The sequence below is a fragment of the Lepidochelys kempii genome, chromosome 17, assembly GCF_965140265.1.
Source record: "Lepidochelys kempii isolate rLepKem1 chromosome 17, rLepKem1.hap2, whole genome shotgun sequence".
NCBI lineage: Eukaryota > Metazoa > Chordata > Testudines > Cheloniidae > Lepidochelys > Lepidochelys kempii.
Genome location: NC_133272.1, coordinates 12,124,006 through 12,136,766, shown reverse-complemented (window position 1 = coordinate 12,136,766; position 12,761 = coordinate 12,124,006).

Below are 12,761 nucleotides of genomic sequence, written 5' to 3'. Positions count from 1 at the left end.
GGCACCTCCACAGTCACAGAGAATTTGACCCTTCAAGGGGTATTTCTGAAGCAATTTGTTAACTTTTTAATATATTGTTTTTTTGCATACTTATTCCCCTGATTCAGCAAGATACTTAAGCATGTCCATAGCTCCAAGCACATGTATAGTCCTGGGAGTACTGATGTACTTGTGGTTAGGCACATGTTTAAGTATCTTGCTGGGACTTAATTTACCTGGTCAATCTTTCATATGCAACACTGGAATTTTCCTTTAACAGTAAAGTTTCAACTGTAACATGTCTACGTTTTTTGTTTTGCTTTTTTAAAAATCCAGTCTTGAAAAGGCAGCTGTCTCTATTTTTGAATGGATCTATAAGATTCCATATTCTCTTAATTCTTTCTGCATTTATGACTATTTGTATCTGTTTCTGCTAGTTCTAGGTGCTGTACAAACACAAGAGATGGGACAGCCCCAGCCCTGAAAAGCTTACAAGCTAAAACCAATGTGTTCAAGAATAACTAAGCCAAGGACTATCCTTGCCAGGATGTTTTTTGTGGGTTTTTTTAGCGTGACTGTCTATTATTTGCAGAAGGTATCAGGGTGTATAAACTCCTATCTAGAGGCTGGCAGGGAGAGGGTTAACTCTCCCCAAGGACTAGAAGGATCACAGCTGCATGCCCTTACTAAAGGAATGGAGCTATCAGTCCATGGGAGATCAGGCTGGGCCCAGCTGGAGTTAATTTATCCCTTTTAAAAGCTTAGTGTGCAGTGGGAGCTAGACTTTTTTTTGTGGAAGAACGTAATCTGGGGGTAAAGCTGCCTTTGTGAATTACCAGTGTGTGGACTTTAAAAAGCCATCCATGGATTGACTTTGTTTGAAGACCTGGGGCCCTTTTTGAATTTTCAGTTTAAACCTTTGTCAATGAGAGCCATTGCTTTCCCTTGTTTGTTTTGGCTGAGATCTGGGAAAGCTGCTTGCTCGCCTGACCTGATACAGAAAACTGGGCATGTGCCAGTTACAGCATACAGTTCTCAGCTCAGGGATTGTTCATAGATATAGTTCACATTTGCTATTCGTGAAGCAGCACTCTGCGACAAGGGCTAGCCCACCAATGGGTGTCCTCGAGTAGTGCGTCTCCAGGTGAGGGGAAAGGCTTGACTAAAAAATGTTTGCAAAATAAATTAAGGGGCCCTGGATGTAAGTGAAGAGACTACAAAAGAAGTGTAATCCAGTGTCAAACCTTCTACAGCCAGCCTATTAGCAGAAAGGGAAGCAGGTCTCTGGGTTTGTGTAATAACTTAGATTAATTTTTCATTAATGACTCTCTGTAAAGCTGATGCTCTGGGAATAACAATCACTGCTAAATACCTGTTGTTAAGGGCCTGATCCTGAAAGACCTGTAACTTTGCTGGTGTAGAGTGTGGGGTGACACTGTGAAAGCTGTCTGTTAGATTTTTGGATTCCCATTAACTTCAGTGGAGATCAAGCATTCAAATCCCCTCAGCACCTTTGAACATCTTGGCCTTGAACACTTTATTCTCCATTTCAAAATAGTCTTTTGTTGTTGTACAGTAACTCCATAGGCTGGTTTCTAGTCAACAGTAGAGCTTGCTACATTGAAGTTGTTTCCAGCTATAAATCTAAGATTCTTTATATGCTTGACAAGACTTCAGGAAGGAGATGTTGTATCTTATAAAAAAAATTCTGCATAAAGGCTTATTCTGGTGTATAGTAACTGGTCAGAATTGCTTTATTCTGGTCCTCCTGTCTTCTAGATTCTAGTGATTGTCTGGCTGAAGAGCATGACTCATGTTTATTCAAGCTGTGTGTGTCCGAGTTAGGAAGCTGGAGTTAGGCTAGGGAATAGTTGCTGCAATAGACAATGCAGGGGTTCTCAACCAGGGATACGCAGAGGTCTTCCAGGGGTACATCAACATCTAGATATTTGCCTAGTTTTACAACAGGCTACATAAAAAGCACTAGCAAAGTCAGTACAAACTAAAACTTTCATATAATTGCTTCTTTATACTGCTCTATATATTATACACTGCAATGCAAGAACAATATTTATATTCCAATTCATTTATTTTATAGTTCTATAGTAAAAATGAGAGAGAGCAATTTTCCAGTAATAGTGTGACACTTTTTTGTATTTTTATGTCTGATTTGTAAGCAAGTACCGGTAGTTTTAAGTGAGGAGACACTTGGGGGTACGCAAGACAAATCAGACTCCTGAATATAGTCTAGAAAGGTTGAGAACCACTGGTCTATGGCTCATCTGCTTGGGAATGAGAAGTAGCGTTCCCTTCCATGCCATTCCTGCTGTCTCCTTGGAGAGGAGGGTATTATGCAGCTTGGGACAGAAGAGCCAACAGTGGCATGTCTCCTTTGGGGACCATGCCGCCTAGGCGGAGGGGGAAGGCTGGGGAGTGCAGCAGAAGATGCCAGGAGATAGAGGCTGGAGCTCCATCTCCCCATGGGATTTGGAGGATGTATTTTCCACCTGCCTTCCTGCCCACAGCCCCCTGCCTTTGCAAGCGCACACCAAGGAATATTGATCAAAAACTTCAGAAAACATCTCCTAGAGTTTCCCAGTCGTCCCTTCTCCTGCCTCAGGAAGCTGAAGTATGGCCCTTGCCATCTCATCAGTGATACTGAACAGGGATCTGGCATGTCAAGAGTAGCCACAGTAGGATGTTTCCTCAGTGTGGAATAGCTGAGCTGAGTGCCAGGCTCCCAGGAGTATTCTGTCAGTGAGAACATAATCCAGTGCCTCTTTAATAAGTGGAGTCAATTCTCTTTCATAAACCTTGGATGACTAAAGCATCAACCCCTATGCTCGGGGAGCATTCAGATGCTGGCTGCATCCTCTGAGTAATCTGCGCAGGCTCTAATGAGGAAATTGAAACTTGCTGCTTGAAGGAGGGAGAACTTTGCCAGACTTAGCCCAAAGAAAGTAGGCAGGTTTGGGCTGATGGTTGTTGAGATCTCCAGCTCCAAGTAAAAGGATTGTGATTGGACAGCAAATGCATACATGGTTTCAGATGGATTCTTAACCCGTACCTGCTATGGTAGCTCTGCTCGCAGGCTGCCCTTGGAATAGGGGAAACTTTGTGTGTTGTTTTGTGTACCTTTGTTGCCCCATTGTGCTAGGCACTGTACAAACACCTAGAAAGAGACAGACTCTTTCCCCAAACTGCTTACAGCCTAAATAGAAAAAGGAGACACTGGGATATCTACGGATGGGGAAACTGAGGCAGAGATTAAAGTGTCCTTGGGCAAGGTCACTCAGGAAGTCTGTGGCAGAGCTAAGAGCTGAACCCAGATCTCCTGAGTCCCAGTCTGCTGCCTCAACCACAAGGCTACTCTCCTTCATTGCTTCTTGACCTTGACGGAGGATCACTTAGAATATTTATAGAGTGCCCTTCATCTGGGCATAGCCAAGTGCTTGACAAACTAATGTTAAGATGCACAACATACCCCAGAGCTGAGTAAGTATTATTGGAGCGGTTTGACAAGATTGGGGAAACTGTGGCAGGCAAACTGAGTGACTTGCCGCCTGCGTTCGACCTTGGGCATCAGCATTAGGAATAGAAACTAGAGAAGCTGCTGCTGCAAAATACAAATCAATACCACTGGCTTCATTAAGAGGTGTAGTATTCTTAAGGCAGGACTCACTGTCCTCTGTTCACTACTTCTTACCTTTGAGGATCCACAGTATTTAGGCTCCTAACTTCCTTTTGATTTAGGAGCCTAAATGCGTTTAAGGATGTGGGCCAATCTTTCTGTACTCAGTAAAACTATGGCGGTACCTGGAGATAAGTCAGGTGCTGTACTTGGCTTAATCTACTCTCCAGTAAACTGCTGCCTGGTTTGTTACTCCCTCAAATACCGTGCTATGTTTAAATCCCAGATGGAAAGTTTTAAAAAAAAAAAGAAACCCTGAAAAGTCTGAAAGAAGAAGTGTTATGGAAAGTCACAGTAGGAATTGGAGGGAAAAACAACTCTCTGCTTTGAAATGTTTTTTAGTGGCTAATGCCTCCAGTAATATGTCCCCAAAATTCTATAATGTGGCTTCTTTTTTGATAGTGTTCTTCAGAAGGTCTGAATCTTGATATGCTAGTTTATGTGGTGAGTGAAGGTTAATCTCAAAGGCTAACAACAATGCATTTGAAGTCCTCTTCCCCAATGAAATGCAGATAGCACTGATCACTTCTCAATTTACTAATATAGCTAAATACCTTTTCTACAAGGCATTGTCTCTATTAGCCTATGTAGCTGGTAAAGTTTACCTGATTAAACTAAACAGTGCATCAGATGCTGTTTTCTCACTTAGTCCCACATATTTATAAGCAGAGACAGAGTTATGAAACACAATTACAACTTAACTTATCGCTTCCACTGTCTTCATTGAAGTTTGGCTCAGGCCCTTAATGACTAAAATAAGAGCCAGAAACATTTTAATAACATCTGGGAACTGGAAATCGAGGAGTTCTGAGTTCCTGCTTGCTTTTGTACTGCATATTCTTTACACTTATTTCTGAATGTATAAACATTCTTTTCCTTCCCCTGGCATTCAATAATGGCACCACACACATGTTTAAGGTTATGTATGAATGTAAGTGGGGGCACTATCAGAGCCTTAGTCACTTGAATACATTCTTGGTGAGGCCCAGCTCCTGTACCTTTACTGGGAATGAAGGGTGCTCAGGACCTTGCAGGTTTGCAAGCCTTGGTTTCTGCCACTCTATGGAGTGGCAGTATAGATAGAAGAAACCAGTTTGGATTTATTTTTGTGATGTGTGAACATAGGCAGTCAGAGCAGTATTAACAATCAAGGTGTTTTCTATGGATTTTATTCACCCCATGTCTCTTGAGCTTATAAAAGCTGCTGAAATCCAGTGACAGAAGTTGCACTTTCCAAATTGCATGTTGTTTCTTTTCCCAATTAAAAGATCTCTTTTGAATAAAGAAATTAACTAGCATCAACTGATTAATACTAAACAGGCTTAATACACTCCCTCCTCTCTCCCTGCCCTGCTGCAACTGACTTGACTATACAGAGCTGAGATGAACACAGCTGATGGAACTAGGGTGGGGCAATGTAACTTTATTTAAAAGAATAACCTTTCCATTTTCTTTAAGACAATGTCTATTGTTAGCATTCCAGACTGCAATTCTAACCATCCCATGGAAGCACATATTACTGTTGACCTTGATTTAGGTCAGCAGGATATGGTGCCAACAATGCTGATTATTAGTAAAACTCTTAAAAATCCATACCCTGATTGGTGTCTTTTTGGTAGTAACTTGCAGTGCAGTCTGCATCCCTTCTAGAGATGACAGAGAGCAAAAATCTGCACTATTAACTAAATAGAATAGCATTAAGATGATGCTGGGAAGGAGAGGAAAATGACTCTGAGCCAAGATTTCTAGACTCAAGGGCAGGGGTCGGCAACCTTTCCGAAGTGGTGTGCAGAGTCGTCCTTTATTCACTCTAATTTAAGGTTTTGCATGCCAGTAATACATATTAACATTTTTAGAAGGTCTCTTTCTATACGTCTATAATATATAACTAAACTATTGTTGTTTGTAAAGTAAATAAGGTTTTTAAAATGTTTAAGAAGCTTCATTTAAAATTAAATTAAAATGCAGAGCCCCCGGGAGCGGTGGCCAGGACCTGGGCAGTGTGAGTGCCACTGAAAGTCAGCTCGCGTGCCGCCTTTCGCTCACTTGCCATAGGTTGCTTACCCCTGCTCTAGGGGAAGGAACTGAGCTGTCCCTTGTCTAATCTGCTTGAGACTTGTGCTGATTCTGATCTTCTCATGTCCTGAAATCTCTTCATAGAGAAGGCCAGACGAAGGAGATGAAAACTCTCCAAAGAACTATGCAAATCATACAAGACGCACAAGCCATTAGCGCACACTTGATTCCTTTGCTAGACTTCACCAGTCACCACTCATGGTGGTAGTGTTCTATCGCAATGCTTATCTGTATGATGGCTCTAGATTGTAAGCTCATGGGGATAGGGATTTTTGTTTTTTTAAACTTTGTTTTCACAAAGCACTTAGCACAGTTAGGCACCAATATAACAAGTCAATAGCTGTAGCTGTCCTGGGCGCCTATCTTAGTATCTAAGCGCTATCTGCAAGAACACCTTGGAACAAGCTATTTGGAATAGAACTGAACCTGGGTCAGAAATTCCAGGAGAACAATCAGAAAATAATTAATGAGGAACTGGGTACTGCTGTAAACTCTCATTGAAGTCAATGGGGGCAGGGGCGAGAGAATGGGTGTTGGGTGTGCATGAAATGCAGGCTCTAAAGGTCCCAGTGAGAGTTGGTGGCTCTTGGCCCCCCGTGGAGGAAGCAGAGAAGAGGAGAGTGGGTATTACTTGAAAACACCCTACAGTTAAGTGACAGCCTCCCAAGGCTTCTGCAGCTAAGAGGGTCCCTACGCCTTGTCCCTTATTCGTCTTTCCGCGGAATTGAGTGACCGATCCTGGCTTGGCACCGCTGGAATCGAGAGATGCAAGGAGGGTAAGAAGCACCCACACCTGATCTCCTATCTTTAGTGTACACATATTTTGAAATAGAGCTCTATACTTTGTTTTCTTTGGGATTGTGGCTTCAGTTTTGTAACTTGTTTGTGTGTGTAACATCTCTACATTTAAATAAGTAGGCACTAGCAATTTTGTAACCACATGATTAGAATCTAGCTTAATAAATTTTGGTAACCATTTGTGCATAAGCCTGACTTGTTTTCTCTGGTTTACTGTAAAGCAGCCAACACAATTAAAGAACCTCAGCCGTTTTGGCTCTAAAGCCTGGCCATTAGGTGAGAGTACTAAGAGCCTAGCGTTGAGTTGTGCCGCCTCCACGGGGCAAACTCTTGGGGCACCTGTCAGTCAATCCTGGCTGCCCGCTGCGAAGGAGCTCTGAGCTCTAGCAGTTAAAGTCACGGGTGTGGAGAGGCTCTTAGTGCTGCCATTGGGGCACCTGTCAGTCAGTATTGACTGCCCGCTGCGAAGGAGCTCTGAGCTCTAGCAGTTAAAGTCACGGGTGGTTAGGACCCTGGGGCATCCGTCAGCCTAGCCCGGGCTGCCCGCCGCGAAGGGACAGTGCGTCCTAGCGGTTAAAGTCACGGATGGTATAAACGGGCAGTTTCCATTATATGCATCTGAGGAAGTGAGCTGTAGCTCACGAAAGCTTATGCTCTAATAAATTGGTTAGTCTCTAAGGTGCCACAAGTACTCCTTTTCTATTTGCAATCAGCAAGCCAAGGCTCTTACAAAAGATCAGCGAGAATAAATTCACAGTACACTGAGCACCCTGACTTGCTCCCTTTGAAGACCATGGCAAAGCTCCCACTGATTTAAGCAAAAATTGGATCAAAGCCTGAGGTACATTGTATAAGAGATTTTCATGCTGCAGTCTTTTGCCATTCATTGTCCTCTAATACAACTTAAATGTTCAAATAGCAGTGGGGCCAGGCCCATTTTGATCAAATCCTCATTTTGGCAATCCCGTATGTATTACTTGAGAACAAATGAACTTGGCTGTCCAGAAGGACATCTGATAAGAGCAATGTGAGAACTGGAGATGCTAGCTATAAGAGATTTTTCTGCACTGTGATGCATAATCCACCTTGGCAGCAGCGCCTGTGCATAATTACCAGTGTAAGACTAGCAAAGGTCTGCCCTCCAATATCAGAGCCAGCATGCTATTGTGGCACAAAGCCTGAGGCAGGCATTTATCAATCAGCACATCTCAGCTGAGTAAGAAGGGTGCAGCAGATTTATTTTTTTCTGTGTGCCCATCATGTCATCTATACATTAAGTGATGGGTTATGCTGCCCACAAGAGAGCACAGATGACATCCCTCTCTACGCTACCCCAACTCACCATAAAAAGCTGTGCAGCAGCCCCCCAAAGTCCAACAAATACTTTGACCAACAGAGTTGCTTTTGGGGCTGAAAGTCAGCAAAAACTGGATTCTGGCAAAGGGCCAGAGACAGAGAACTTCCCAAACTGCCACTTCTGAAAATCCAGTGGCCCCTGCTGGCCGCAGGGCTTGAGAAAAGCATGACAATGTGACCCCTAATGGGTCAAAAACAAGGAGGCACATAACCTCTCCCCTGCCCCCCTGAAATTTTAGTGTGTTTTTTTTTTTTTTTAAATCTCATGAGTTTTAAACTAATCTCATGGCAAGGTTCTGAGCACCCTTCATTCCCAGCAAAGGTACAGGAGCTGGTCCTCACCAAGAACATATTCAAGTGACTAAGACTCTGATTTTACCACCACTTACATTCGTACATAACCTTAAACATGTGTGTGGTGCCATTATTGAATGCAAGGGGAAGGAAAAGAATGTTTATACATTCAGAAATAAGTGTAAAGAATATGCAGTACAAAAGCAAGCAGGAACTCAGAACTCCTTGATTTCCAGTTCCCAGATGTTATTAAAATGTTTCTGGCTCTTATTTTAGTCATTAAGGGCCTGAGCCAAACTTCAGTGGAAGCAATAAGTAAAGTTGTAATTTTGTTTCACAACTCTCTCTGCTTATAAATTTTATGTGGGACTAAGTGAGAAAACAGCATCTGATGCACTATTTGGTTTGATCAGGTAAACTTTACCAGCTACATGGGGGCCTTGCTCGTGATTTTTGAATGTTTGTGGTTGGTAATACTAGTGTGTTAATGTGTGACTTCTTGCCTGTATTATATAGCTGGTTCTAGAACCATCTATCTTTACCATTTAACATTAATCAGTGAAGTGCTTTGGGATCCTTTAAGATAAAATACGCTGGGGGTGAAATTTGCCCATGGGCAGTGGACCAGTATGAGGCTTATGCAACATTATTTTGAGGACTTAAATGATACATAGGCCTTATACTGACAACCTGCTTGGGGCTGAATTTCACCCTGGCTGAATGTGAACTGTCATCCTGTGACCATCTGATATGGATTCTTAATATGCTATTCTACATTTACATCACTATTACTATGCTATTCTACATTCTACATTACTTGCCTTTCTATGTTGCAGAGTGTTCTGAGCACAAGTCTCCTGAATGCCAACCTGACCTTTCACTTCCTTCTGTGGTTTTGGAAAATTATTATTGTAGTGCTGACACAGCTGTCATGGATCAGCATCCCTTTGTGCTAGGTGCTGCACAAAAAGACTCTTAATCTCCCTTCGCCAATTTCCTTATCCGTAAAATGGGAACAGGATTACATTAACTACTCCACAGGCATACAGTGAGGATTAGTTGATGTCTGATGTTGTGCTTTTAGACTTCAAAGCACTTTAAAGTGCTTTTGTCCTTCAGTTATAATGGTTTGATTTTTGCTTTGCTTCTCCATCTTGGCAAATACCCATGAAAACAACTGCTAGCTTGATAGGGTGCCTAACTTGATAGGGTGTTCACTCTTGCTTGGTTTGAAATTTCCTTATGCCTTGCTGAGCAAACAGTGCTGCTGCTTTGGTCACTTTCATCTCCTTCTCAATGGCGCTTCTTGTTATGTGCTTCCTCTTTAATGGGAGTGATGTACTGCTGGCCATGCCCTCTAAGTGGGACAGGCATGTGCATGTCACTCCTAATCTATAGCCTCAACACTGTGGAAGCAGAATGTCATCTCTGGAAGCTAGTGACACTACAAACAATGGTGTCTCGTGAGGAGGCTGAGTCATTAATCATGTCTTAATTGTATCTCTGCAGCACTATTGCATCAGCTTGTTAAACAGACCCTCTAGACAATTTACTTTACAAATTACAGCATATTTAGCCAGAATTCTGCAGCTAGAATGCTAACTTACTCAAAACTCACACAGTCTGTTACATCAGTCTTGGCACCCAGGGAAGTTTTTAATTAAGGGTGAGATTTTTCTCTCCCTTGTGCGGCTCTCTTTGACTGTGCTCATAGCTATGATTTTTTTTTAACTCCCTTCCCAAAGATGAACAGAACGGGTATTGAAATAACCATTAAGCCTAAATACCTCCTGCTAACATGAAAGGAACCAGTGTAAACTGGGAATCAGAGCTGCTTGACAAAAGGATAAATACAGGATGTGTTCTTCCTCCAGTGTGCCTCAGCATATACAAGCGTTACAATGATAATTACCTATTATAGGAGGAGAGTGTGAATGGATTGGGGGGGCGGGACTGTTTCCTAAAGGCTCAAAGTGGGGATCAGATAAACTCTCCTCCTCCAAGAGGAAAAAGTCCTTAGAATATAATAGGGTGAAACCAGGAAGGTTCTATGGAAATTACTGTAAGATCTTGTGGAAATTAATACTACCTGGCTCTTATACATTGGCTTTCATCCTTAGTTGTCCAAGTGCTTTAGTAAGGAGGAAAGTAGCATTATACCCATTTTACAGATGGAAAAACTGAGGCATGAGGTGGTGAAACAACTTACCCAAGTTCACCCAGTAAACCAGTGACAGAGCTGGGAATAGAATCCTGGTCTCCTGAGATCCAATCTGAAGCCATTAGACAATATCCTACCTCCAGAACAGGGAATGAATTTTGAGAACCCTCCTCTTAAATTCTTTACATGGGTGAGAAACCAACATAGTATGAATGGTGAATGTTTGTAACTTGCAAATGATCACCAAACCAAGAATAGTTTGTTAAAGACATTCTACAAATTTGAATGCGCTGAAGAATTTCATCAGGTGTTTGGGGATCACTTACAGGCTGCAAAAACAAAGGTGAAATTCATTGAATGAATAATCCCCTCTGAGCTTATGTCATATGTTCACAATTCATCTGGGGGATGATTTTCAAAACCATTGATTCTCAGTAGACGTGGGCGCTTTGAAAAATCTCAGCCACAACTTTTCTCAGTACATCAATTTTCAAAGACGAAAATAGGCTAATGTATAAAATACCAGGAAGGTCAGACCAACTGATTATTCCTTTGGCACCCATTCTTTCCCTCCTGTAATCAGGCCTGTTAAATATTAACTAGCCTTCTCTGATTTTCTTAAATGACTCTGCATGCACTTATTATGATCTGTTCTATCACTGATCTTTCCCGACATTCCATTTTTATTACGGGGACACAACCCAGCTCCGGAAGGAAGGCTTCCTAGCAACGCTTTTAAGGCACGAAAACAATGTTTTGGAAAATCAGGCTGCCTTCGTAGAAAATAACATTGGGAAGCTGTCAAGCTTTGCCAGGTGGAAAGAAGAGATGCCTTGGGTTCCTTAAGTGAAATCAAGGGGCTCTGCCGTTTATCTTTGTCTTCCTCTCTTTTAATGGAAAAGTCAGAAAGGGCTTGATAAAGCAGAACTAATGGTAGTAATATTGGAGGTTATGATATCCAGGTTATGCTTCATCACAATGGGGAAGGGAAACTGGGGTTCTTCCTTATTGAAAGATGAGGCAATGAGAGACATCAGGCCGGGTGACTGTAAGAGCAAACAAACCTGTAAATTGCTCCAGAGGTTTGGGTCCCTGATTTTTTTTTTTTATATTGGTGTAGAAGGGGATGGATGGATTGATTCTGCTGGATTTTCTATACATCGGCATAATTTAGATCTGTAATCAATGTCTCTTTAGTTTTTTAAACAGTGTTGCCAACCCTCTGGATTTCACAGTGAGGATCTCAGTACTTGGGGTTTATTTTTAATTGTTGTTTATGATCCCAGCTTGGGCTTTCTTGCTTTGAAAATTTCAGCTTTTGTTTAAAAAAAACCAGCAACAACCACCTAGATATTTGGTTTTTGACCCTGGTTAAAAATAAGTGTAATATTTGGGTTAAAAATCCTGAGACTTAAAACAAACAAAAATCTTTTTTTGGTGGGGGGGGGCAGGTGTCCTGATTCATGAATTTTTGAAGGCGTGGGGTTGGAAAGATGGTGTCTATATAACAAAGTTTCTGCAGAGAGTTTTCTCTACAGCGTCCTCCCTTTCATAAGGGCATCCCCAGAATGGGTCTTCCAAGCAGTTTCTTAGCATGTTTAAGTTGCCCTTGCTGTCCTGATCTGAACAGGGGACTGGACCTCTTGCTCTTTAAAATCTGTCTGTGGGACTCCCAAACCTTAAAGGAACATGCACAGAGCTTATGCGTTTATAGTCATGACTTTCTTTTGTGTGGGACAGGTCTGTGGTATGATCCTATTTGTGTCTGCAGACTAGATTTTACCTGAGCTGAGCCTGTTCCTCTCTCTTCTTTAGAGGCTAAGGCTTTTTTTGTTTTACTGAGGTGCATTTGTAAACAATGGGGAGGACAACCACAATCCTGATTAAAATAGAAGGATTCTGCAGCAAACTCGCATGGCAACAAAGGAATTCAAGTGATGATTCACAAGGCCCCACTTAGATCCTTTGATTTCATTATTATTTCAACTCTGCCTTCACCCATTTCTATTACATTTCCAGTCCCCATCTCCCCCTGCAACAGCAGCTGCCGGAGCTGTCTTCTCTCATGTGCTGGGACCAACACCACTACATGAACACCGCAAACAGCATAGAGTTGAAATGACACACATGGCTGACGGGAAATTTTATATGCTGTGTTCTACACTGAACTTGAGCTGTTCAGTGTTAAAATTTCTGTGGTCAGCGAAATCCTAGAACCTCTTAAGACAATGACCTGGCAAATTGGTTACAAAGTAAGAACAGCAGCATATATAGATGAAGTGGGTGGCAGTATGGTCCAGTGGATAGGGACAGGATTGGAAGTCGGGAAACCTGGACTCTGACTCACTGTGTAACCTGGAATGATTCACTGTAGCCTCTTTGCGCACCAGTTTCTCCATCTGCCTT